The 27,415-nt window shown below is 55.0% G+C and overlaps 1 protein-coding gene across 3 annotated transcripts in view; it reads right to left on the bottom strand.

Annotated features, from left to right (window-relative positions):
- Positions 1-27,415, bottom strand: part of ITPK1 (inositol-tetrakisphosphate 1-kinase) — a 162,555-nt gene that overhangs the window by 134,179 nt on the left and 961 nt on the right. The gene's annotated exons all lie outside the window — the stretch shown is intronic.

The following is a 27,415-nucleotide window of genomic DNA, read 5'->3' as shown; positions in this document are numbered from 1 at the left end:
ACTCTCCTTGAGGAAACAGGGCTTGTGCCCCATCTGTACCCCAAATTCTTATCCTAAGACCTGGCACGTGGCATATGGCGGTACAGCATACAAGGCATTGGGGGAAGGTAGTACCAGTCCCTCCTCGCATCAAACCCTCCGGTGAGGAACCGAGGCCAGGCAGTGTGTGCACTTGCACAAGCTGTTCCCTCTGCTAAGGAGTCCTTCCTCTCCAGCAAACTCCTGCTAGTCCATCAAGAACAGCTCAAACGTCATATGCACAGGGAGGCTGTTGCCTGTCCTTTTCCAGGGCGGCAGTGATGGCTCTTAAGCCCTTCAGCCGTCGACACTTAAGACTGCTCTGTGCCCCAGAGACTGTGTTCTTTATTACACATCCTGTGCCCACTGCAGACCCTGCACCTGGCCGGTGCCCTGCAAGCACTTTCTGAGCGGGCGAGTGTCCCAGCCTCCTGAGCCATCCCTGCCTGTCTGGTTCACTGGCTGTTAAGTTTCAGAATCTGAAACTAACTAATAGGATTTTCCTCCTATTAACAGTGCCGGGACTGAAATGGTGACTTGATATAAATGCAACGTACGAACAGAATTTTAAAGCCAGCACAAATATTGAATTGTTTGGACAGCTCCAGGAAAGCACTAGATAAACTAGAAGCTACCATATGTCTTTTTATGGGGGGGGGGGGGGTGACACCCTTCCCCTGATTGGAGAGTCACCAGATCCTGTGACTGGAGACCTTCCCCTACACCAGGTGTCCCGCCTGGAGGAGGCAGGGGGAGGGTGGGCCACGGGGTGCCCACAGCGCAGACGCGGCATGAGTCAGTGTGTTCCCTCAGACCCGTACAGAGCCCACAGGGTCGGGACGTGGCTTCGCAGGAACCCAGGATGTGGGCTGAAGCCAGAGACAGTGACTCACCTTCCAGGCACCTCCTGGAGGAAGGCAGAACCGTCAGGACTGAGGGGCCTTGGCTGCTGAGGCGGCTTTAAACAACCCTCGACACTCAGGATGGGGAAACTGAGGCAGGGCTGGGTTGAAGATCATCCAAGGATGAGCTCTTCTGCATCCAAAGTGTCGGCTTTTCTGACTGCAAATCACCCCAGATTTTCATCTGAAAACAAATGCTGAAGTTCCCCTGATGCCACCTGACACACTGCCACCTCTTAATATAAAAACTCTCTACTTGGATGTCTCTTTAAGGCTTTCACTATGCCCTTGCAGGCACTGTAATTTTTCTTTCTCCTAATTAGGGACAGGCCCTGGATTGGGGCGGGGGGGGGGGGGAGGTCACAGGGGCTGCAGGAACGGCTGGTTCCAGGCTCCCACCACCCCCACCACCAGCTGTCAGCCTCTGCCTCAGGGCTAATGACTCAGTCTGTAAGCAGCTGTGACATCAGCCTGAAGAGCAAGGTAAGCTACAGCCCGAAGGGGAACGACAAGAATTCCTGTGCTGACACTTCCCCCTCAGGATCCACGGGGGAGGGAGAAGACTGCCCAAGAAGGTCTGGATCTGTTTGCTGTTGTTTTTTAAGCACTTATCTTCAAAGTAACACAAGTATTACACAGGTGTGTGTCCCACCACGGGAAAATTGGGCATCTCCATCCCGTTCCTGCTGCTAACACTCCCTCACAACTGAAAGCTCCCTCCTGGGCTGAGGATGGGTTCCGAGACCACAGAAAGGGTTCTTTGCGCCCCTGCGGTTCCTGAAGGGAGGGGAGCCTCCTCCCTGCGCTGGGTCTCCAACCAGACAAGCGCGAGTTCTCTGTCAGCAGACATTCGCTGGGCGTCTGTCTCTGTCCAGATCCGGGCTGGCCCGGAAACACGGACCTCCCAGCCATAAGCCCTGCCTAGAGAAGCAGGAGGCCAGGAAAACAAAGTCAGCGAACCGGTGTGTGAACCAGTCCCCTGAATACAGCAAGGATCTGGGGGGTGGCAGGGGCAGAGGAAGGTGACAGAAGACAGACGGCCTTTTGAGCCGGACCCGTGGTGGCACAGTGGGTGAAGCATCGACCTGGAACGCTGAGGTCGCTGGTTCGAAACCCCAGGCTTGCCCGGTCAAGGCACATACAAGAAGCAACTACTACATGCTTCCTGCTACTTACCTGCCCCGTCTCGCTCTCCTCTCTCTAAAAAATTCAATAAATAAAATCTTTAAAAAGGAAAAAGTAAAAGAAGGGAAAAATTGTTGTAATGTTGGGAAGATAGAGAATTTTTAAAAAGCAAAAAAACTGAAGACTGCTCTTTGAGCTTTGCTCCTGCAGGTGAGCAGGAAGGATGTCACCAGATAGGTCATCAGCAGAGGGCCGGCCGAGTACCAGGCACAGCTGGGGAAAAGTCAGGGCCTCTGGGCATTTGGGGTTACCTGGGCCTCAAGTTACCCCCACCCCAACCTCAGAAAACTGAAACCCTGAAGCACCTTATTCAAATATTTTCCCAAACCCTCAGCTCTTTATGGAAAGCCAGGGCGAAGGCAGGGCCGAGGCCCATGATTCGGGGAGGGAGCCTAGCTCTGACCTTGACTCAGTCGCTTCCCGTTCAGGCCCCATATGTATATACCTGTACAGTATATGAACACTGTATTCATTTCCTATTGCTACTGTAACAAAGCAACACCAACACACTGGCTGAACAATACAATGTATTCCCTTCCAGTTCTGGAGGTGAGGAGTCGGACACAAGTCAGCACCACGGGCTCCTTCTGGGGCCTTGGGGACAAACTGTGCCTTTTGCCTTTTCCAGTTGTAGAGGCTGTCTGCATTCCTCGGCTTGTGGCCACATCACTTTGACCTCTGCTTCTATTATCATATCATCTCTAACTCGGACTTTCCTGTCTATTTCTCCTGAGGACCCTTGTGGTTATAAGAGGCCCTCTCAGATAACCTAGGATGGCCTCTCATCTCAAGATCCTTAACCTCAATCACATCTGCAAAATCTCTTTTGCCATGTAAAGTACCATATTCAGGTTCTAAGGGCACATTGGAAAAGGGAGAGTGGCATTTTTCTGTCAACCTCAAAACTAAGGCTCTTGCCGCTCTGCGACCCCACGAGTCTTGCGCGCTCCCTCGCAATGTCCACATGTGGGCCGTGGGCAGATGAGGATTCATCCAGTGGTTTGGTGGAGCCTCAACAGTCAACAAGGAGAAGGCTGGACCTCACCCCCCACAGTGCCCACAGGGTTCCAAAGGCACATGGGCATTACCAGACACCAGCATGGGGTCCCCCAGGGGAAGAGGCACCCGGGGCCAGGGAAGAGGGTGCCTGGGTGATGGAGACCTGAGGCCCGAGGCCTGGAAGTCGTGGCCGTAAGTTGTGGGAAGGGGTCATAATTGCTGACCCTTTGGTCCAACTGGAGGACCATGAGAGATACCCAGAGCAGCCACACCTTCCCACCCCCCACTCCAAGGCCACAGGGCTACACTGAAGGCCATGTCCCTCAGACCCTGCCAGGTGGCTCTGTCCAGCTACAAACACCCCCAGACACTGAGGCAAGGGGAGCCTGAGCTCAGCACCCAGGTAACACTAGCATCAAGGAGGTCCACTCGGCCCTCACTAACAGGCCCCGCCCCGTCCCCAGAGGCGCGGAGGTAAGGACTCGAGAGACAGGCAGCGGCTTTATCTGGTGCCCGAGACCTTCGATTGCAGGGAGGCTTCCAAAGGCCCTGTCACAACCCAAACACACGAGAGGCAACAGCAGTATTTGCTGGGCCCACCAGCTCTCCTCAGGCAGGGCGAGAGGGGACAGAGGAGGAGGTGGAGCCACGGGTCCTATGAGCTGGCCCTCCAAAGGTCAACTTAGCATTCATTTTAACAGCTGCCTTAGCAAGTGTGACTGTCCTATTTTTTCAAGGAATGAAATTCAGAGAAATTAAGAATACAGAAACACAAATAGTGCATGGTAACACTTGCATGTGGAATCTTAAAATAAAAAAGAGTCGAGCTGACAGAAATAGAGTAGAATGGTGGCTGCCCAGGGCTAGGGCTGGGGGCCCATGGGGAGGGGCTGGTAAAGGGTGCAGACTGCCAGCTCTAAGATGAACAACGCCTCAGCATCTCATGCACAGCATGCTGACCCTAGCTGGTAACACTGTGTGATACAATTGAAATTTGCTGAGAGAAGTGTTTCACCAAAAAAATTTTTAAAGGTAAGTATGTGAGGTGATAGGTGTTTTAATGACCTCTGTGGTGAAAATCCCTCCATGATGTGTATACATTGTATCAAATCATCACTCAGCACATTTTAAACAGCTGACGATTTTATTTGTTAATTATACCTCCATAAAGCTGGAAAATACACACACACACATATATACATAAGTATGCATATAACGTACACACACACACACACACACACACAAATCAAAGAGCGGCACCCTCCTGGCCTGTGCGGGGGGGTGAATAAAGCATCAACCTGGAATGCTGGCGTCTCTGGTTCATAACCCCGGGCCTGCCTAATTCAAGGCACGCACAAGAGAAGCGAGTTGATGCTTCCCCTTCCTGCTCTTCCCCTCTTTTCTCTCTCTCTCTCTCTCTCTCTCCCCCTCCCTCCCTCCCTCCCTCCTTCCCTCCATCTCCAATCTCTAAAATCAATAAATTGAAAGAAAGAACAAAAGAAAGAGAGGAAGAAAGAAAGGCACCCAAAGACACAGCAAATGACCACCGACCTCTGAGGCTGGGGGCCCAGCCACGCCGGCTGGGGGTGAGGCTTCTGAAGTTTCTGAGGACAAACTGCTCTAGACAGGGCTGGGGCTCCCCCCAGCTCACCCACCACCGGCATGGGCTGACCTCCCTCACAGACCTTTGGTCCCAGGAGGCTGGGAGAGGGGTGCCACGCCCTTGCGGCCTGCAGCAGAGCCCAGAAGGCACTTTCTGGGGAGTGTGACTGGCCTCAGACAGAGTGGGGACAGAACACGCCCTGGGTCACTTAAGACTCAGAAGCAGGAGGAGCTGGCATGCCTGCCTCCCTCCCACAGAGCTGACTGCTCCTGCCGAGGACAACGTGACCCGAATCCACACTCCCCAAGCAGAAGGCACCCTTCCACAAAGCAGAAGGGCAAGAAAGCAGATTCCAGCTCCATGGCAGGAAGAAGGTGCCAGGTCCTTAAGGAAGGCTACCGGGCAGGGGAGACTGCCCGTGCTGAGGGCTGGCAGGCAGGGAGGGCAGACTGGTACATGGGGAAGGTGGCAGGGCTCGTGTCTTTGGAGCCCTCCCCATCTCTAAGCTTCTGCACCAGCAATGAGAAAGAGCCATCGGCAGGTCACAGGACTCAGAAGAGCAAAGGAGCTGCAGAGCACAGGCCAGGGGCTGGGGGAGCGTGAGCCCCAGGCTGCCGAGGGCCCGGGGCCTGCTCAGCACAGGCGGGCACAGGCGGGCCCAGGCCCCTGCTCCTTCCCGCCCAGCCTCAAGCCCTGCCAGGCTCTGCAGCTGGGAGCCATGGTAACAGGCCCCAAACAGCTCAAGAAATCCTTCAGTGAGCCCCATGCGGGGTGTCACAGCAGTCACCAACCCAAAGCCAAGAGCCAGGGCCCTGGGCAGAAGTGAGAAATACCAAAGAGGAAGCCCTGATTCCAGCCAGAAGAGAGGAATGCTTGAGTGTGACAAAGGACAGCCTCCCTGCCCCAAGAGACAGACTGCTGTTCTGAGGGCTACCAGGCCACCATCCTACTGTCCCTGCACACACACACACACCCCAGCCAGTAACCCTCCGCATCTAAGGCGTGACTCTTAATCTCACTGCCACCCAAAGTCTTCCTGCGGCTTCCCTGGTCCACCCTGCCATCATAGCCTCGTGTGACACTGGTCTGCCCACCTCCTCAGCATCAGGCTTCACCCCTCTGCTCCCAGCACAGCCGGCTCCATGCCCGCCCCCCGAGGCTGATTCCTCCACACTTCACCCCTCTGCTCCCAGCACAGCCGGCTCCATGCCCGCCCCCCGAGGCTGATTCCTCCACACTTCACCCCTCTGCTCCCAGCACAGCCGGCTCCATGCCCGCCCCCCAAGGCTGATTCTTCCACACTTCACCCCTCTGCTCCCAGCACAGCCAGCTCCATGCCCGCCCCCCAAGGCTGAGTCTTCCACACTTCACCCCTCTGCTCCCAGCACAGCCGGCTCCATGCCCGCCCCCCAAGGCTGAGTCTTCCACACTTCCCAACATCTGCCCACCCTGGTGGCACCTCATCTGCAACACCCCACTGCTGCCCATCACCCACAACCCTGGCAGGCTCTTCCTGGCATGACCCTGCCAGAAGGCCACCCAAGAAGACGGCCACTGAGGAGCACAAGGGTCAGAGGGAAAGCTGGAAGGGCCCGCAGGCCACGCCTCCTTCTGAACACAAGTCCTCCTGGCAGAAGGAGAAGGTGCACACAGCCCTCTCTGCTCCGGCCCTTACGCCCTTACCCTTACGTACTGGGGGGAGGGCTCTCTGAACCTCCAGCCCGCATCCCTGACTCAGGATGTTATCTGCCGGACAACTCTCCGGAGTGATCCTAACACCCACAACACTGGGCTGTGCAGAAGGGGCTTACTTTTTTGTTTTCTTTTGTCAGGTTTTCTTGAACTAAATTCTTCCTGATGACTTGCTTTCTCACTCTCCAAGGTGTTCTTCTATTCATTCATTTTTTTCATGTACACTTTTTTTTTTTTTTTTTTTTACAGAGACAGAGAGTCAGAGAGAGGGATAGAGAGGGACAGACAGACAGGAACAGAGAGAGATGAGAACCATCAAATCATCAGTTTTTCATTGCAACACCTTAGTTGTTCATTGATTGCTTTCTCATATGTGCCTTGACCGCGGGCCTTCAGCAGACCAAGTAACCCCTTGCTCGAGCCAGCGACCTTGGTTCCAAGCTGGTGAGCTTTTTGCTCAAACCAGATGAGCCTGCGCTCAAGCTGGCAACCTCGGGGTCTCAAATCTGGGTCCTCCGCGTCCCAGCCCGATGCTCTATCCACTGCGCCACCGCCTGGTCAGGCTACACTTCTTTTTTTAAAAACTGATGGAACTACACACCTTTTTGTTGTTGTTGTTTTTAATGTTTATTGTATTGATCTAAGAGAGAAAGAGAGAAGAAAGAGGGAGAGGGGGAGGGAAATGGGGGGGGAGAGGGAGAGGGGGAGGAAGAAGGGGAAGGAGAGGGGGAGAGAGGGAAAAAGGAACATCAATCTGCTCCTGTATGCGCCCTGATGGGATCAAACCGTCAACCTCTGCACTTTGGGATGATGCTCCAGCCCACTGAGCCATCCAGCCAGGGCCTCGTGCATACTTCTTGAGCACCTATTACTATATGCCCATCACAGTTTCACTACTGGGAACACAACAGTGAATGTGACAGAAAGGGTACTGGTCCTCCAGGAGCTTACAGCATAGAGAGGAGGGTGAACAGCAAACAACAGAGAAGTACGTGAGATAAGTTCTGAATCATCACTCGAGAGGCTGAGACACAAAAGCGGGAACTGTGCTAAGATCTAAAGACATGATCAGGGGAAAGAGACTGCCAGGCAGCAGCAACAGCATATGCAAAGGTTCTGAGGTAAGAAAGAGAAACAGATGAAGAACTGAGAAAAGATCCTGGTGGCAGAGTCCCAGCGGGGAGTGAGAGGGGCAGGAGGCATGCCTCCGCTTCCTGAGGGACCCTTCTTGTGCCATTTGGTAAACTGAGCCAAGAATTTCTCTTTTTGCTTAAGTTCATCTGATTTGGGTCTTCTCTTACTTGCATCCACAAGAATTCTGGCTACTAGAATATCTAAACCAAAACATCATATTCTACCATTTCCAACCTGCGCCTCAATCTTGAAAGCTATCGCCACCACCCAACCAGTCGTCCAGCCAGAGCCTGGCATCACACTCCACTTTTCTCCCTTGTCCCTGTCCCATCAGTCTCCACAGAAAGGTGGTGTCTGGGCCTCTAAGCAGCCAAGGACAGTGGTACCTCGGCCAAGGAGATGGGCTACTGCATGCTGAACAGAGGTGCAGAAAGCACAGCAGATGGCCACTCGGCTGAGGGAAAGAGAGAAGCCCCTGAACACGAGCTGGCTGATTGCAGGTAATTAAGAAGGGGGAAACGCGCTTTAAAATGAGCTTTCTAAACGTAGATATCATTTCAAGTATCCCTTGCAGCGTGATTACAGCGTCCGCCCCACAAGTGTTTTATCGTTCAAGTCCCCGCGGGGAGGGGAGAGGGACAAAGCACACCAGGGAAGCACCAGCCTCAGGCCCAGCCTCACTGCCCCCCACCCCGACCGAGCTCAGGACCCTTCCCAACAAGGCCTCCCACGGCCAGGTCCGCACCCGTGCCTCAGTTTCCCCGCCTGTGCAGGAACGGGCATGACAGTGGAATGCATGCTGGGGGACTGAGTGCTGCCTGGCACGCCGCGGGCGCCCAGTCCGTGTCCAGCGTCCCTCAGCCCTCGGACCGCACTGCCCCCGTGTACAGGTGCGGAACCTGAAGCTCAGAGAAGAGCACAAGCCATTCAACTAGAGGCTGAAGAGCAGTTCTGCCCGAGTCTAAACCCCACACTCGTGTCACACTGGTCCCTGCTGGGCTCAGGGGATGGTGGGAAAGGTGCCGCTCTTAGCTTCTCCGTACGCCGCTCCTGGCAGAGCCGACAGACCCGCGTGCACGCACCGAGCAGCTGGCAGGCTGGCCCGCCCAGCCTTGGCATGTGACCCTGTTCAGCTCTCCGGGTTTTGAACTGTCACAGGCTCCAGCCGGGTGGCTGGCCTCCATGGCTTTCCTCTGCCCCGGTGGCTGCCTTCTAGCTCTGGAGCCTCTGCCCCCAGGGTCCCTACAGTTTATACTCAACACAACCAAGGTGCAGACTGAGAGGAACCTGAGTTCACCAGGAAAGTCAGCAGATCAACACACTGTCACCAGGCACCCTGTGACTAGGCCAGCACTGGGGGTGGGGAGGCACCACATACTGGCATCTCAAATCTGCCCAGCCCCAAAGCAAGGGCTATGCAGTCCCATTTTAAAGATGAGAAAAATCAAGGTTCAGAGAAATAGGAGCCATGATCTTCCATCCAGGCCCCCTGACCCCCAGGCCAGAGAACAAGCCATACCCGGTGCCCAGCGCCCCCGAGCACACTGCCACACAGGCCTCAGCCAGAGTGTGAGGGCAGTGAGCCAGCCACCAGAGTGGGTGGTGGTAACAAAGCCAGGCTGGGAACAGAAAGGGGCTGTAACGGGACCTACAGCGGTTCTGGCTGAGTGCCCTGGGGGACATCTGGCGATCCCTGGAGACATTTTTGGTTGTCACACTGGTGGAGGAGTGCATGGAGGCCAGGGACGCTGCCAAACGTCCTAACAAGACAAAAGGATCCAGCGCAACAGGTCAACAGCGCAGCGGCCGAGGAACCCTGAGCTACGGGAAGCTGCAAACAGGGATCTGGGTCTGCCTGGGCGTGGGGCTGGTTCAAATCACAAAGGGCCCTGGCTGGTTGGGTCAGTGGTAAAACATCGAACCAGCGTGTGGAAGTCCGGGGTTTGATTCCCAGCCAGGGCACAGAGGAGAAGCGCCCATCTGTTTCTCCTCCACCCTTTCCCCTCTCCTTCCTTTCTGTCTCTATCCCTCCCGCATCCAAGGCTCCATTGGAACAAAGTTGGCCCAGGCGCTGAGGATGGCTCTATGGCCTCTGCCTCAGGCGCTAGAATGGCCCCAGCTGCAAGGGAGCAATGCCTAGATGGGCAGAGCATCGCCCCCTGGTGAGCATGCCAGATGGATCCTGGTCAGGCGCATACGGGAGTCTGTCTGACTACCTCCCTGCTTCTAACTTCAGAAAAATAAATAAATAAATAAATACCACAAAGGTCCAGGCGTCCAGCATACTGGCTCCCACAAAGAAGGGAGGCGAGAAGAAGAAGGGACATTCTGCCATCAACAGGTCATGACCAGAGAACACACCATCAACATTCACAAATGCATCCACAGAGTGGGTTTCAAGAAGCATGCCCCTCGGGCACTCAAGGAGATCCAGGAATTTGCCATGAAAGAGATGGTAACTCCAGATGTGCGCATGGGCACCAGGCCCAATACAGCTGTCTGGGCCGGAGGAATAAGGAATGTCCCATACGTATCCAGGTGGCATTGTCCAGAAAAGGTAATGAGGGTGGTAATTCACCAAACAAGCTCTATCCCAGGGGTCGGGAACCTTTATGGCTGAGAGAGCCATGAACGCCACATATTTTAAAATGTAATTCTGTGAGAGCCATACGCATTATCCAATAAAAATTTGTTGTTGTCCCGGAGGACAGCTGTGATTGGCTCCAGCCACCCGCAACCATGAACATGAGTGGTAGGAAATGAATGGATTGTAATACATGAGAATGTTTTATATTTTTAACATTTTTATAAAGATTTGTCTGCGAGCCAGATGCAGCCATCAAAAGAGCCACATCTGGCTCGCGAGCCATAGGTTCCTGACCCCTGCTCTATCCCTTGGTTACCTACATACCTGTCACCACTTTCAAAAATCTACAAATAGTTCATGTGACTGCGAACTACTGTCAAATAAAGTTATAAAACTGCAACAAAAAAAAGTTCAAATAAACATGCTTGCATGTGAGCACATATGTACACGTGTGTTTATGTAAAAGTGGTCATATAGATATGCACACAGGGACTGATTCGGAGGGGGTGAAACAGCTGGGACAGGACTCCTTTCACTGTAAGTTCTTTCTTGTCTTTTGATATTGAACGATGCTGGCTGTACTAACTATTCCACAACGTTTACATTCTCTCAAAAATAACAAAATAACATTTCCCTGGTATACACAGTCTCCCTCAACCACCCAACCTCTGTTTTGAAAGCCTCTGTTTAGAACCTTGCTTTGGATGCCCAAAGATGCACAAGGCCAAGTGCAGAGCGCGCATGGTGTTCGTGACGGCAGCCCAAGCAGACTGGGGGAAGGGAAACCATGAGCCCGGGGCCAGCCTAGGACCCCAGACAGAGACCAACAAAGGTCTCTTTCAAGGCTGAGGTTGCCCTAGAACAGGAAAGTGAAGCTGTATGTACATATCACTATTTTTTAAAGATTTTATTTATTGATTTTAGAAAGAGGGAGGAGAGAGAGAGAGAGAGAGAGAGAGAGAGAGAGAGAAAGAGAAGACGGGGAAGGGCAGGAAGCATCAACTCACAGTTGTTTCCCACATGGGCCTTGACCAGACAAGCCTGGCATTTCGAACCAGCGACCTCAGCATTGCAGGTCAATGTTTCACCCACTGCACTACCACAGGTCAGGTGAAATATCACTTTTTAGACAATGATGGTCGAAGTCATAGGTACAAATCATCCCTAAGCTTTATTAAACAAAGAAAGGTGAAGTGTAGGAGCGCACAGATGATAGGCCGTCACGGTGTTCCGTGTGTCCGTACGCACTGGCTGTACAGACACAGCATGTGTGTCAGGTCCGTGGTCACGCGGCTGCCTCCAGGGACTGGGGGTGAGTGTGAGGCAGACGAAAGTTCACTGTATACTCTCTGGCACTGCTTAGTTTTTGACCATGTACATTATTACTTTTTTTTCCCACTGATTTGAATGGGGGGCGGGAGAATCGACTGGTTTGTTCCACTAAGTTGTTCCATTTAGCTGTGTACTCATTGGTTGCTTCTCATGCGTGTGCCCTGACAGGGAACTGAACCCGAGACCTCGGTGTGCTGAGATGACACTCCATCCACTGAGCCACCTGGCCAGGGCCTATTTCTTTTTGACCTAAGTTTTTCAGTGGTATTCACAAATCAGATATGAGTCTGCCCAAGAGAGACGCTGGAACTGCACGCAGACAAGTCACCAAAGGCCCTGAGCTTGGTTGTTGTTTTCAAGCACTCTGTTCTCATCATCTGATAAACTGGAGTGACCCATCCTCTTGGCATCACACAGCAGACAGCACAGCCCGGCAGCTCAGCTCCTCACGGCAGTCCCACAGCTAGACCAGAAGCAGTGGGTCACCAATGTGCTTCCCGGGCCTCAGAGCTGAGGGCTCCGATGAAGGCCACACCGCTCCACGGTGGAGAGAGGCTTGAGCCCCCTGGCCCCAGCTCTCGCCACTGCGTACAGCCTCAGAGGGCCCAGGAGGCTACCTGGGGACTAAAACCCGGCAGGCCAGCCCCGCCTGCTGTCCATGGTGTCCACAGCAAAGAGGAGAGGGCCCAGGAGAGCCTTCCTACCGACACCACCTCCCGCCCGCTACCAAAGGCCACACACTAGGAAGAGCCACTGGCCTATGAGAATTCGGGAGCACCCGAGCAGAGGCACCGGCAGCCAGGGCCAGGGCAACGGGCAGGCAGCCCCGGCTTCTCAAGGGGCCTCACCTCCCGCTGGCTCCAGAAAGGGGCTCCTCACGGGGCCCCAGCCCCCTGAGCCCTCTCCCAGCTCCCTGCCCACCCCCTTCACCTGAAGCCCTCAGGTGTGCAGGGCCGGGGGGGGGGGAGCCGTCAGCCCCTCGCCATCCTTCCCCCCCCTCCAGGTGGAACTGTTCCAGGGTGCTGCCCCCCAGGCCTGCTTGGATGGGAGGGCCAGGCCAGGGGCACCGAACGTCCTGCACACACGCTCCCCTCTCCAGCGCCACACCACCATCAGTTCACAGCTGCAGAATCCTGCAGGCTCCCAAGGAAGACACCTTCTTTTTTTTTAATAATTTTATTTTTTTAATGGGGCGACATCAATAAATCAGGATACATATATTCAAAGATAACATGTCCAGGTTATTTTGTCGTTCAATTATGTTGCATACGGAAGACACCTTCTAAAGGCTCCCCGCAGCCTGGCCTGCGCTGGCGCAGTGGACAGATCATTGACCTGGAATGCTGGGGTCCCGGGTTCACAACCCTGGGCTTGCCCGGTCAAGGCACGTGTGAATAGCAGCTACCTTGAGTTGATACTTCCGGCTCCTCTCTCGCCCCCTTTCTCTTGCTCCTCTCTCTAAAATCAATAAATAAAATATTTAAAAGATAATAAAGAGTCCCCACACGGGGCAGGGACGGACAGCAAGTGGCAATGCTAACACAGGACTATTACCCACAAAACACCATGTCAAGACATGGAGGTTCTGCAGAGCACCGCGGCAGGGACTCATCAGCCTTCAGCCCGGATTCCTGGCAGCCTTCCCCGGGGCTCCTAGCCCCTTCCCTCGAGGCAGAATCCCAGGAGCCTCTGCTCCGGACCAGGCCCTGCCCAGGGCCCGCAGACCTGCCTGCGTCAGATGGGCCGTGAGCATGAACCAGGATCAAGTTTATCTGAGCAGAAAGACGGAACCAGGGGCCCAGTGCTGGGTTCCAGCTTGTGGGGGCACTCTTTACCACCTTCTTTAGGCCCTGGCCCTGGAGACTGTGGGCAAACCTTCAGGGTGGCAGAGGCACCCACCTTTCGCTCGCTGCCCAACAGCCATCCCACTACCTGTAGGGAAAAGTCTCAGATTCCTGCGTGGGGTGCCCCTTGCCCACACCCAGACCACGTGCTGGGGAACGGGGCAGTCCCTCACCACTGGTTCACAGACAAGTGTGTGGCTCAGGCTGACCAATCAGAGCGATCAGAACGAATCTCGGGTCCCTCGGGACACGCACCTTTCGTGGAGCCAGCCTGCCCAGGTCTGGCTCCCTGCCCTGCGACCCACTAAGTGTGTGACTCCGGGCAAGTTATTTGACCCGTCTGTGCCTCCTTCAGTTAGAAAACAAGGGCACTCAACACGCCACCTGGACAGGTTGTAATGCAGATCAAATGAGGCAACATACAAAGAACTCATCAGCGCATGCCTGGCTCAGAAGAAGGGTCCGTTTGTGAGCACTCACCTCGCACGACGCGGGCCAGAAAGTGAAGCCAGCTCACAGAGACCAGGGAGACGGGAGCCCAAGTCCTGAGAACAGCTACTGAGCCCCTGAGCCCACCTATGCCTGAAGCCTGAACTCTCCACTTACAGGGGCCCCTTCATTACTGACCCCGCCGGCACCAAGTTTCTGTCGGAACCAATACCCCCCCCCCCCCCGGCGACGTGTAGGAATCAGCCACACATGCCTTCTCCGCTCAGATCATTAACTTCATCCTGACAGCTCTCCACATCTGTCAGCTGACTGGGCGAGAGAGACCCAGGACATGCCTGCCCCATGGTGTCCTCCAGCAATGGGGACAAACTTGGAGACACTGGGCCTAGTCCACTGGTCTCACTCTCAGGGCGGTCCAGTTCATTGCTGGTGCAGAGACCAGAACTGCCCACGTCCCAGATGGCCTCCCACCTCCTCCCCACCCTCCTGGGGGAGCATCCCAAGTCCACAGAGCTTGTCCCTTCAGGGGGGGCAGGGGCTCCTGACCACCCGAGCCCATGGACCAAAATCACCCGGGGGCAGGGTCCGTGGACAGTGGCCCCAAGCAGTACAGACCCTGGCCTTGCATTTGATCTGAGGTTCCCCAGAGAAGCCTGCGGGCTCGGGAGCTCCAGCCCAGCCCATCGGGGGCCAGCGCCAGGTGCTCGGCCCAGCAAGGCCCGCCGCTCGGAGCTGCAGGGCCTCGCCTGGAAAGACCCCTTCTGGCTCAAAGATGGTGGACCGCTGCACTCACCAGCAGAGGGGTTACTCTGCCACCGCCTGCGGACATGACAGTGTGACTGCAGGTTGGGGGAGTGAGGGACGGCCCTCCCGTCTTCCTTCAGCACCAGTCTCTGGCCCTCACCAGAAAGGAGGGCGTTTGTGTGCCGAGCCCCACCCCCCCACCCTCGCCCATGCCCCGGCTCTTACCAAGGAGGAAATCAAGGCCCAAAGAAAGGAGCCAAAACCCACCAGTCACCCATCCAGTAAGAGGCTGAGTCAGGGTTTGGGTCCCACCGCTGACCAAGCCACACGCTGTCCACAGGACACCCCGCAGAACCCAGTACTGCCCTACCCCAAAGCCTGGAACTACATTCCTAACTTGCCCAGAGATGAGGGACGGTCAGACACAAGCTCCTGGTAAACAGCTCATCAGCCTTTCATGACGGATTCCAGACACGAGTTACTGAGTTACCTTAACTGAGCACTCAGCAAGGGCCAGCTCTGTGCTAGTGACTCAGGCTGCCACAGCTCACCCAGTCTGCAGAACTATCCAGCTGCAGGCTGGTATTAAAATGCCCACTTCAGAGACGGAAACTAAAGGCTCAGAGCCCTGGTCAGGTAGCTCAGTTGGTTAGAGCATCAACCTCGATACACTAAGGTTTTAGGTTCAATCCCCGGGCAGAGCACATACAAGCATCAATTAATGAATGCATAAATAAATGAAAGAGTAAATTGATCTCTCTTCCTCTCAAGTAAATAAGTAAACAATAAAATTAAAATAAAGGCTCAGATAAGCCCTGGCCGGTTGGCTCAGTGGTAGAGCATCGGCCTGGCATGCAGGAGTCCCGGATTCGATTCCTGGCCAGGGCACACAGGAGAAGCGCCCATCTGCTTCTCCACCCTTCCCCCTCTCCTTCCTCTCTGTCTCTCTCTTCGCCCCCCGCAGCCAAGGCTCCATTGGAGCAAAGATGGCCCAGGCACTGAGGATAGCTCTGTGGCCTCTGCCTCAGGCGCTAGAATAGCTCTGGATGCAATAGAGCAACGCCTCAGATGGGCAGAGCATCGTCCCCTGGTGGGCATGACGGTGGATCCCAGTCAGGCGCATGTGGGAGTCTGTCTGACTGCCTCCCTGTTTCTAGCTTCGGGAAAATGCAAAAAAAAAATAAAATAAATAAATAAATAAATAAATAAATAAATAAAATAAAGGCTCAGGGAGGTTAAGTCACTTGGCCCAAAGTCACACAGCCAGAATGAAGCAAGCATCCCCCCCTTCTGAAGCTGAGAGTCAGCGCCCAGGCTTTTTGGGGGTCTTTCCAAGGAGCTTCCAAGACCCTCTAGGCCTCTAACTTCAGTAGATAAAGCAGCAAGGTCCCAAAGGTGACCCCCAAGAACAAACATGAGTGGAAGTTTAAAGGGAAGAGTGGGCCACACAGCCTCATCCACAGCAGCCCAGGGCATCTCAAGGAAAGAGCAGGATGAGGTGAGAACGGCAGGACCCTGGGACGCTGACCAGCTGTCTGGAGCACAGCACTTCGCCGACCGGGCAGCCCACTCCGCCTGAACGGCGGCTGGGGCTGGGCAGAGCCATGGCCGGCCTCCCCGGCCTGAGTGGGTATCAACTGGGTCGGCACCTACCTCTCCCAGGTCCAGGCTAGCAAGGCACCCGATTGAACTTGAAAGGAAAGGGGGAAAAGCAAGAGACTAAGAAACACCGAGGACTGGTCATCAGAGAAGAGCTCAGACAAAAGGAAAGCCACGAAGCCCTCCTGTCGTCTGCCTTCACTTACAAAGAAAAAACTCTCTGTAGTGGTCAAGAGTATGAGCTTAGAATCCACACAGGCTGCTGTGCAAACCCCACCCCAGGAGGGGCCAACCACGACACCCTTAGGCCTTAGGCTCTCTGAGCCTCAGTTTCCACACATGGACTGGGAGGCTTCCAGCAGGTGCCAGGCCCACAGCTGGAGCTCCAGGAACGGAGCAACCGGGATTTCTGGGGCAGAACTGCTCTTGTACCTCTGAAAAGAACGCCTCGCAGGGACCACACTGTAATCCCCAGCAAAGGCTGGTGTGCCCATGTGGAGGGGGACCCCACTGCCCTCTCCACACCAGGGCAGCCACATCAGTCCCCCTGCAAGGGAACAAAGCCTCACTCGCCAGCAGGGGAGCCTCCGTGAGGCCCAGAGGCTAAAGCCTGGACCCAGTGACCCAACCTTAACCGCAAGTGCAGGTCAATGCGAGAGGACCGGAGGCCTGGGGGCCAGTTCCGAGGGAAACAGAACTCCTTCCAACAGGATCCTGAAGCTCCTGCCCAGACATGCCCACAGGGAGGTGGAAACATCTGACAGAACGGTAGTAATACCTTTTCTTTTCAAGGATCCCATGATGAATGTTAGGGCTTTAAGAATAAAGTCTTAAAGAAAAGAAGCTTTAGTGTCAGCCAAACCAAGTTCACAATCAAGCTGCCCTACCTACTAGTGCTACAATACGGGACTAACTGCGTTTTTTTCTGGGTCTTTGTTTTCCCACCTGTAACACAGACTGGGGTATAAAAACGAAATTCCATCCAGAAAAAAACTAATTGTCCCACAGCACTGAACATCCCTCTCAGAGATGCCCACGAGCCCAGGGTCCTAGAGGGAGTAGCTTCCCTTCCAAACCAGCTTCCAGGGACTCGCAATGCGTCCCCTCCTCTCCCAAGAGTCCCCCCAACCCTTCTGACAGAACAGAGCACCCTACACAACCTGTACCTTTGCGCACTGCAGGGCGGAGCCCTCAGGCTGTGTTCTTGAGACCAGAGGAGACCTGCAGTGCTCACTGGGTCCCCAGAACCCAGAGGGACTGGCCACACAGCAGGCCCCCAATAATACAACATGTCAGGCCTGTCCAGTGGTAGTGCAGTGGATAGAGCATCAACCCGGAACACAGAGGTCTCTGGTTCAAAACCCTGAGGTCATCAGCTTGAGCGCCAGGTCACTGGCTTGAGCATGGGATCACTGACATAATCCCAAGGTCACTGACTTGAAGCCCAAGGTCGCTGGCCTGAGCCCAAGATCACTGACTTGAGCAAGGGGTCACTAGCCTGCTGGAGCCCCTCCCCCCCATCAAGGCACATACGAGGAGCAATCAACAAACAAAGTGAAGCAACTACCAGTTGATGTTTCTCATCTCTCTCCTCCTCCCCTCTCTAAAAAAAGCAGAAAAAATAATAATACACGTTGTGAGACTGCACGAAGGAACAACGAGGGTGCTCTTCACAGGAGAAGGCTAGGCCCACCCCAGATGCTGCAGGGGGACGGGGTGGCCCAGGAACCTGCACCAGGACGAGAGCCCCAGGGTGGGGACCGGATGTTTCCTCACCTCCACACCCTGGGCGAGGCAGAAATGAAAGCGAAACTCCTACAGGGGCACCCTCCCTGTCCCCTCCTACCCCCTCCAGGCTGCCCCAGGGAGCGGAGAGCCAGGATGTGGGGCGTGTCCCCGTCACCAACGCTGGCAGACCCCACACCAGAAAAGGACAGGGGGAGGAGGAAGGAAAGCCACCAGTCTGCGTGGACCGGGGGCGCCCGCCAAAAACATTGCAAAGGTCCCATGTCCCAGCTCAGGGCTAAGAGGGGACGGGAGGTGGCCCCCTGGGGAGGAAAGGGAAATCCTATCATGTATTAAGCACCCATCATACTCACTTGCCCTAGAGGTAGGTGGGCTTCCCCCACTGTACAGATGGAGGGGCGGAGGCTCGGACAGACGGACTGGCTTGCCCCGTCAGTCATGCCCCATCAGTCACCCACAGCCAGCTGGGCAAGTCCTGTGCTCCAAGTTGACAGCCATACCACCCTCTGGGCCCAACAACTGCATGCAGAGAAGGCTCAGAAAAAAAACCTTGACTTTCTTCTGAAATGGGGTATCAAGACAATAGTGCCCGGATGTTGAGTTCAAGACGGCGGCCACCTGGCAGGGTGGGAACAGCATGGTTTCAGGCACCAGTCAGCCGCAAGGGTGAATCCCAGCTCTGCCACTACGCTGTGTAACTGGCAAGTCACCCGGCCCCAACCTGGGCCTCGGTGTTCTCATCCAGCAAATGGAGACGCCCAACGTGGAGGGAAGACTTCCATCCGCCACAGGGCTGGCCCTTGCTGGGCTCTGAAACCTGGTGCGAGCCGCGGATTTCAGAGCAAGCAGAGGCGCGAGCCTCAACACAGGCCTTCTGAGGCGTGGAGGGCCTCTTGGACATGCCCACGCCCTGCTTTCATGGTTTGGACCCCAAGACCCGAACGGGCCGCGGCTGAGGGGAGCCGAGGGGTCTGCGGAGCCAAGTGCGGAGGGAGGTCCGCGGGCTGCGCTGCCCCACGCGCCTGGGCCAGGCCTGACAATCGGCCCCGCAGCCGCTGCCCCACGCGCCCGGGCCGGGCCTGACAATCGGCCCCGCAGCCGGCCAGCCCCCCAGGAATGTCTCCTGAGCAGAACCCAGCTCCTGTCCAGACTCAGGATCCACCCTGAAATACATTCCAGGGCGCCCCGTTTTTTTAAAGGGGAAAGTGGATTGTCCACAAGGTAGCAAGCACAGGCGGGGCTGGGCAGACCACCCGGGGGTTCCCGTCCTGCCCCCCTGCCCGGGATAAGGCTCAGAGGCAGCTGGCTGTCCACACAAGGGCTCCCAAAACAGACCAACCTGGGACCAGTTACAGCCCCAACGCCCTCCTGGAGAGCCCGTCCCCCCAAAGGCCCCACAGTAGAGTTCGTTTTCGCCTGTTTAACTTGGTGTTAACCAGGCCTGACATTTTTGGGGGGAGGCCCAGTTATGACAGCTCCCATTTCCCAGAGAAACCACAAAGGCACCTATTAAAACGAGATTCCCAGACCCCTGCCACGGAGACGTCTTGGTAGAGGGGAGTCTCCGGGGACGTGTGATTCCAGGTGCTTTTTTTGTTGAGCAAGCCTGGCAAACGCTGGCCCAGGAAAAGGTAACTGACTATTAAAGAGAACCAGCATCTGATGTGGTTCCCACCCTGGGCACCTGAGGCCCAAACGGAGCTCTGGGAAAACGCATGGCCTCCGGCCTCCAAGGGCCACAGGACCCCCATCCAGCCCCTCACCCCAGGCCCTCAGGGCCCAGAACTGCCTCCTCCTGAACACAAAGGCTGGCTGGGACCAGACCAGAGTGGAGCGTCTGCCTCCCGTCCTGGGCCCGAGTACAATGGCAGCTTCGGGTGAAGGGCCATCTGAGGGCCCCCCACCTGCCCCCCGCAGTCAGGGAATAAGACTACCGAAGGACACCCTGCTGTCTCTCTGCCCACCTGTCTAATGTGGAGCCCGGCCTGCCCTTCCCTAGACGGCTGCCCTGGGTCCACACAGAACCCAGGGCTGCAGCAGGCAGGCCAGGGCGTGTGGCCTCTAGGCAGCTGACATCACCCGCCCCGTGCTCTTTACTTCTAGAAGAAAGGGCTCTCAGACCCTCTCATGAACTGTCGCCCCCTCAGAGAGCCCTTCTCTGACCAGAGTGCTACAGTGGCTGCAGCCACCCTGGCCACAGCTCTCTCCTGTTTGCAGGCTTCCTGGCTCTGACCTTACCTTGTGCGCCCACGTGCAGGCGTACCTGCATTTCCTCAGCTCGCACCTGGGTGCACAAGGGCGTGGATCAGCACCAGCACCAGCACCAGCACAGGGTCAGTGTGTGTGGGGGCGGGGGGGGGGGGCTCAGAATTCACCGAGTGAATAAGCCACTGAGCTGCTTCCTGACCTGGAACCCATCACCTCACCCCGCATCCCTCCCATCTCCCCCCACTCCCCTACCTTCCTCTACCCCCCCCCATCTCCTCTCACCCCTGAGGCTTCCCTCCTGGCACAGAGCACTCCAGAGTCACAAGTGGTTTCTGGCTGAGCCATAGGGACATGGAAAAGGCTTCCAAAACCCACCAGTCAGTCCCTCCATCCACTAATAGGTGCTATCTTGAGCTCCTACTATGTGCATTAGTACAGGCACTGGGGTTTCAGCAGTGAATATAACTGCCCAAGTCTCTACCCTCACGGAACCAGCTTTTCAAAGGAGAGATAGGTAAGGAACACACCACAGTGTGTCGAGAGAGAAAGAACGAGCCAGCAGTGGGATCTCCGGGGCTGAAGATTCCGAGTGAAAGGGGAAACCAAGGTGTCCCGAGAAGCCATCCCTGGAGGGACTTGGCCATGTGTGTCCTGCTTCTCCCTCCAGGAGTGGCTAGTGCCCTAGTCTACCTGGGCTCCGACAGCCGGCTTCCTAGGAACACCAGGAGCAGATAACAGGGTGGGACAGGTGCTGGCCACCAAGAGTGGGCACCCAGCACCCAGGGACCTGGAGGGGGGGGAAGACAGGAGTCTGGGGGTCCCTTATAGGAGTGTTTCTCAAATTCCATAACCGATGACAGTCACCCCCTGAGCCTTAAAAATGGGGGATGAGGGCTCCCCCAAGAGCTGTCACTATCCTCAGCCTGGCACCATGACAGGCCTCCAAGTCCATTCAGTCTATGAGGCCTGGCTAGGGAGGCACAGGCCACAAGGACAGCGGCTTTCTGAGGGCGGCTGGGGGCAGGCAGGACAAAGCACGAGGCGGACTTCACACAGCCTGATGGCAACGGCCTGTCCCGGCGGCTCCAATTGGCACCCCGCTCACAGTACCGAGGAAGTGCCGTTTGAAAGGAGGTCTCAGCAGGCGGCAGGGAGGGGGCACTGGCCTTGGAGCTGGCACACCCCGGCCGCACCCCACTCTGTGACCTTGGGCAAGCCACCCCTGCTGCTGAGCCTGGGTTTCCCCACCAGGAATCCAACCCAGTGCTCTCCCCAAAGCAGGGCCACCCACACCCAGGCCCAGGCCCAGCGGAGGGAAGGAGGGAGGGGGGGTCATGCACAAAGCGGGGAGGCGGCTAAGGCCCTGCCTTCGCCAGGGATGGAGTAGCTACCCAGCTCCAGAAGGATCTGCTTTCTAAAATGAATCCTACTTTTTAGAAGGAAGCCCCGGAACATTCCTTCAAAATAAAAAACTAGTGTACCAGCTGAATTCACAGTATGAGTAGGAACAAAAACCCTGTTTACATCCAACTGTTCAGGAATCACACTCATGAGGCCTTTCACTGAGCATTGACTGAATGACCCAAACCTGCTAGAATGTGCGAGAAACAACCAGTAGGGGCAGGAATTCCCAAAGGTTAGAAATGGCGCCCCAGCCTGAATGCAGGTGAGCCCCGCTCTGCCCAGCACCTGCCTAATGCATTCAGGCCCCCACAATGTGGACTCAATATCGATGTCATAAAAGAAATGCAATTCAGAAGCACCCTTTCTCACCTGCTCGTGTGACCAAGTTCAAAACCCATTTCTCCACGATGCTGGGGAGGGTGTAGGCCACAGCCTTCTCCTTCACTATCGCTGTGAGCAATGGCATGTCTTTGCGGCCACTTCAGAACTTCCAGGAAAAAGTAACATGCCCGTGCCCGTCGACTCAGCGCTCACTCAGCTGGCAGCGAGCATCCGGGCAGCGGGACGGGCACGCGCTGCCCCACCGTCTGCCCCGGCAGAAGCCAGCCACATGGCAAGAAACACAGCCGAGCCTGACCGGGTGGCGGTGCAGTGGACAGAACATCGGCCTGGGACGCTGAGGACGCAGCTTCGAAACCCCGAGGTCGCCGGCTTGAGGACGGGCTCATCCGGCTTCAGTGTGGGATCATCAACAGGACCTCATAGCCACTGGCTTCAACCCAAAGGTCGCTGGCTTGAGCAAGGGGTCACTCGCCCTGCTGGAGTCCCCCAAGTCAAGGCACATATGAGAAAGCAATCAATAAACAACTAAGATGCCACAAGGAAGAACTGATGCTTCTCGTCTCTCTCCCTTCCTGTCTGTCCCTCTCCTTCTCTCTCTCGCACAAAAAAAAAAGGAAGGGAGGGAGGGAGGGAGGGAGGCAGAGAGAGAGAGAGAAAGAGAGAGAGAGAGAGAGAGAGAGAGAGAGAGAAAGAAAGAAAGAAAGAAAGAAAGAAAGAAAGAAAGAAAAAGGAAACACGGTCTATCATTTTAAGAGCTGGGCCCCACAGCCATTAAAGAAACAAAACAAATAATACAGACCTGTCTCCAAATGACGCAGCAATGTGCAACTTCTCTAACACATGGTGTTCCACGAAACAAACAGAACAGTATGCACGCACAGACCTGCGCACGTGTGTGACCCTGTTTGTACAAGACACCCATGGAGAGACACTGACAAAAGCCACTATCCCTGACTGACCGGAATCGAGAACAAGAAGAAAACTGACTTTTCACTGTGTACTTTGAGTCCTCTGATTTTTTTAAACATGTAAATGTATTAAATATTCAAAATCATAACGAAAACAGTAACTGTTAGCTAATAATAGTAACATGATTGCTCATGGAGACTCTTGGCATTTTCAGGAAATGCAACACAACTCTTCTTGAATCATCAAACTTAAAAAGAAAATGAAAATATCATCTTGCATTAACATCTAATTTTCTGTGGTTCCCTATGTGTTAAATAGGTGAGGACGGCGCCCTTGCCTCCCAGAGGCTGGAAGGTTTGGATGGGCCAGGCCATGTATAAAAGGAGAAGACCACAGGGTAAGCCCCTCTTTAGCTGTTCCTGCCAGCCCTGCACCCCCATACCCCACACACCCCTCAGGATGACCAGTCAGCATCCATAATGGACTTCAGGGTCACTCACAAACTGCTCAAGCCAAGAACACGAAATCTACGCAGGCCAACGGTCCCAGAACAGAGGCAGCCACGGCAGAAGCCCACTCCCCGCTCTGTAAGGACAACAATGGGGGCCGGGGTGGGGCAGGGGGTAGACATGCAGCAACCACTGTTTAGAGTTCCGGGCACTTCACATGTCCTCACTGACTCCTTATTATCCTCACTTGACAGACGAGGAAACTGAGGCACAGAGGGCTTAAGTCCTGTGCCCAGGGTCACAAGTGGCCCGGGACCCAGACAGTCTCACTAGCAGACAGCAGTGCCCGGGTGGCTGCGTTCTCCCACTGTGAGCCCACTTCACTTCGGGGCCGGTGGGGGTGTTCATCCGCAGGCTGGGTCATGACAGTCCCCGTGCACTGCTGCAAAGGAGGCCCGGTCCTCCTCCCACCCCACCCCCCACAGTGGGGCCGCACGCGCGCAGAACACAAACAGACCCTCATCACTCGATCCTGAGAAAGATCCTCCTTCCCCTCCCTAAGAATCTCCCGAAAGAATTCCAGCTTAGAACAGTGAGCCAGTGCCCTGGCCATGTCGGCCAGGTGGAGCATCTTCCCAACATGCAGATGTTGCCGTTTGATCTCCGGTCAGGGCACTTACAGAAACAGATCAAAATTTCTCTCTGTGTTTGTTTCTCTCTCTCTCTTTTCCTCTCTCTCTAAAATCAATAAATTCATTTTTTTTAAAGAAAAAATGCCTGACCAGGAGGTGGTGCAGTGGATAGAGCGTCGGACTGGGATGCAGAGGACCCAGGTTCGAGACCCCGAGGTCGCCAGCTTGAGCACGGGTTTGAGTAAAAGCCCACCAGCTTGAACCCAAGGTCGCTGGCTCCAACAAGGGGCTACTTGGTCTGCTGAAGGCCCACGGTCAAGGCACATATGAGAAAGCAACCAATGAACAACTAAGGTGTTGCAACGTGCAATGAAAAACTAATGACTGATGCTTCTCATCTCTCTCCGTTCCTGTCTGTCTGTCCCTCTCTATCCCTCTCTCTGACTCACTGTCTCACTGTCTCTGTAAAAAAAAAAAAAGAATAGTAAGCAATCGCAGCAGAAAAGGGCCCCTTTGAAGGAGCACAGGCCCTGAGGGGAAGGGACGCGGGAGCCCCGAGCTCCCCACCGTGCCTCCCAGGAGAGGCCAGTCACTGTGAACACCGCACTGTAGCTCCCGGAGGGCGGGGCTCTGCTCCCTGCCCCCACTCACTCCCCGACCCCGGACCCGGACTCCAGAAGGCACTTGGTGAACTAGAGCCACAGGGCAGCGCGGCCCGCTCCTTCTGGGGGAGCTGGACAGAGTCCCTGAGGGAAAGCGGCATCAATAACAGGGTCCCAGAGTGCATCACAGGCATCTTATTTCCTGGCAGCTAGTCGGCCCAGCTGGCCCCCAAGTTTCTCAAGGCCGAGAACCTCTCAGACCTTCTTCTACTTTGGGAACCTCCAGGAAGCCCCGGGTTAACCTGGGCAAAGAAAAGACACACAAGGAAGTCACGTTCTTAGGTTCAGAGCCCTCAGGACTGGACTCAGGGAAGCCCAACTGGCTGTGCAAGTCCCTTACACTCCCCGAGCCTCAGTTTCCCCACCCCACTCTCCCTGGGCTGCTGGGAGGATGAGGTGAGAGATATGGTGGCTGGAAGGATCACCCTAGAAAGTCAGTGCCTACGACGGCAAAGGTGGCCAGAGGCTCCCTCCCAGTTTACACCAGCAAAGTCCACAAAGTCACATGCCTTTCCATTACCCCCTGCGACACAGGTCCCGCCACAGGAGAGAGGAGAGGGGAAGGCGAGGAGCGGGAGGACAGACACAGGAAAGACAGACAAAGGGAAGCTGGCTCGGCCAGCATTTCCAGATGGGGCACTGTGGAAGCTGAAACAGAAGTCATCCAACATGTCCAACCAACAGCTTCATTTCCTGCTGTCCCTCTGAAGTCCCCTCTGGACACAGGGAAAAAACCCAGAGCGAGTGTGAGGTGGCGTCAAGCTCTGCTCCAGCGTTGGGAAAGAGAAGGGGAGTGGACGGGAAGAAGTCAGGCCCCTGGGGAGAGGTGAAGAAACGGGCGTCGCAGGAACACATCGTATCGCTAAAAAACAAGCTGAGTCAAAGGCCCATCTGTTGACGAGTCAGAAGGCTGGGGCATCAAGAGTTTGAAGGGCTGGCCCTTATGTCTACCTCAGGTGTCCCAGCAGGACCGAGCCCCAAATACCCACTGATGCCATCAACGCATGCCCCTCGGAGAACAAGGCATTCACCATACTTCCTAAAGGCACGACTCGGCCTCACAAGGAAAAGTGTCCCCAGGGCAAGATGGCAGCCACCGGAGTCCACTGAAAATGAGGGAGGCCACGTTTCTGTCAGCGGGGCTCAAAGAGAAAAGGGCTGGCCTTCCGTGTGGGTTTCAAGGGCATTGACGGGACCCACCGTAGACAGTAAAGAAGAGGAAGAGAGGGATGGCACCTGCCCTCTCTCCTGCCTGTTCCCCATCTGTTTAAAAAAAAAAGCGCTAGATGAAATGCTCTCCAACATCCCTTCCTGCTCTAAGATTTTTACATGGCCTGACATTCAACTAAACAACTCATCCTGGTCTGTTCGGGTCAGCCTCTCTGGCGCGGACACCGCCCCAAACATTCAGAGCAGAGCCTCAAGTCATTTTCAAACATCTCTGGACTTTTTCATTGGGAAATTCACAGACAACTCATCATCCATCAAAATAGTAGTGCCGTACCCCCAGATCGTGAACGGTGAAAACATGACACGGTCCGCGCACATCACCCCTCGGTTCACTAAAATTGCACCAGCTTTCCCATCTACACAACAGCAGCCAAGGGCTCTGGCCACCCTTTGCAGGGTGGGAGCATTTTGTACCCAGTATAGAAACGTGGCCACCAGGGGGCACTGCTGCAGAAAATAATAAAGGAGAGAAGGAACAGAAAAAAACTATTTTTGGTGTTTTCTTTTCCTTCTTAAGCTTCAGCGGCAAAATACCTACAACGTTCCTAATGAAAACACAAAGTGGGCTTCCTGAGATTCTAGGATGACCCAGACACTTTCTTTCTTCTCCTCAAAACCACTATTTTGAGGACAGCAACCCTTTCAGAGAATTAATACTCCGCGCTGGATTTCCCCTGAAGGGTTGACATCATAGCTTGCCCTGAACCCCTTGTTTAAAGGCAGGGGGTCCACGAGGAGGGGAGGCCAATCTGCAAGTCTGGGAGGAGGATATAGCCGCGAGCCTCAGCTAGAGCCTTCTAATTACAGAGCAAAACATACCAACCAGATGACAAGCCTCCTGCTTTAGCTGCAGACACGAGATGACACAAATACAACCAGACTTCAGGGAAAAGGGTACAAGGTCTTAACTGGGATCTCCCAAGTCTTAAGATGACTGCAGGGGATCTCTGGCACCTCATACCAGAACTAGACTTCAAGAAACACATCAAAGGGGCTTCTCCACATTTCTTCAATGGCTAGGGCACATCTTCCAACAAGTATATCCCGCAGGCAATGTTCAAATGCCCCTTTCTAATGTTCCAAAAGTCCTCAGACCCACTCCCAAACTTCTGGCTTCCAGTTTCTCCTCATTTCCTCGTGTATTTGTCATGCCCTACTGACCATGGAAAGCTTGCTTTTTCCTGGGAAAGAGGGCCTGCGAGGAGGCAGCCAACTCCATCCCCAGCCCCAGGGAAGCAGACCCAGGAGCTGGGCTGTGCAGAGTGCGCCCCTCTGGCTGCCGGGAGAAGAGCGCCAGCAGGGCTGGCAAGGGGCAAAGGGACACCAGGCCCTTGGGACAGGCAAGAGGGGCACAGAAGTGCTCCAAGCCCAGCTAGCTCTGACCAGCCGCTTGCTCCTCACACCAGAAGATACAGAAACACAACTGTTCGATTCTGCATGGTGTTTGGAGACCACGCAGGGATGGAAATGCAAGTGCGGCCAATTTTCAAGAATCTGATCTATCAAGTGGAGACACCGTATAACAAAAGGTTTCCATCCAGAGTTTGCAAAAGGCTTGAGGGGCCGAATTCTCATTTGATTTTACTGAGAACAGGATTTAACTCGGCTTCTCAAAGGCAAAGCCATAGCTGTGGGGCAAGGTAAGGCATACCTGACCCAACACTGCATGCTTCTGTAATGAATTATGAATATCACCTTATTGAAACACTTGGGTCTCCCCCATTGAGCACTAGCACTGGGGGGA

The sequence above is a fragment of the Saccopteryx bilineata genome, chromosome 4 (genome assembly GCF_036850765.1).
Source record: "Saccopteryx bilineata isolate mSacBil1 chromosome 4, mSacBil1_pri_phased_curated, whole genome shotgun sequence".
In the NCBI taxonomy this organism is placed as follows: domain Eukaryota; kingdom Metazoa; phylum Chordata; class Mammalia; order Chiroptera; family Emballonuridae; genus Saccopteryx; species Saccopteryx bilineata.
The sequence above is the reverse complement of the archived record's forward strand: the minus strand, read 5'-3'. Positions and strand labels throughout refer to the sequence as shown.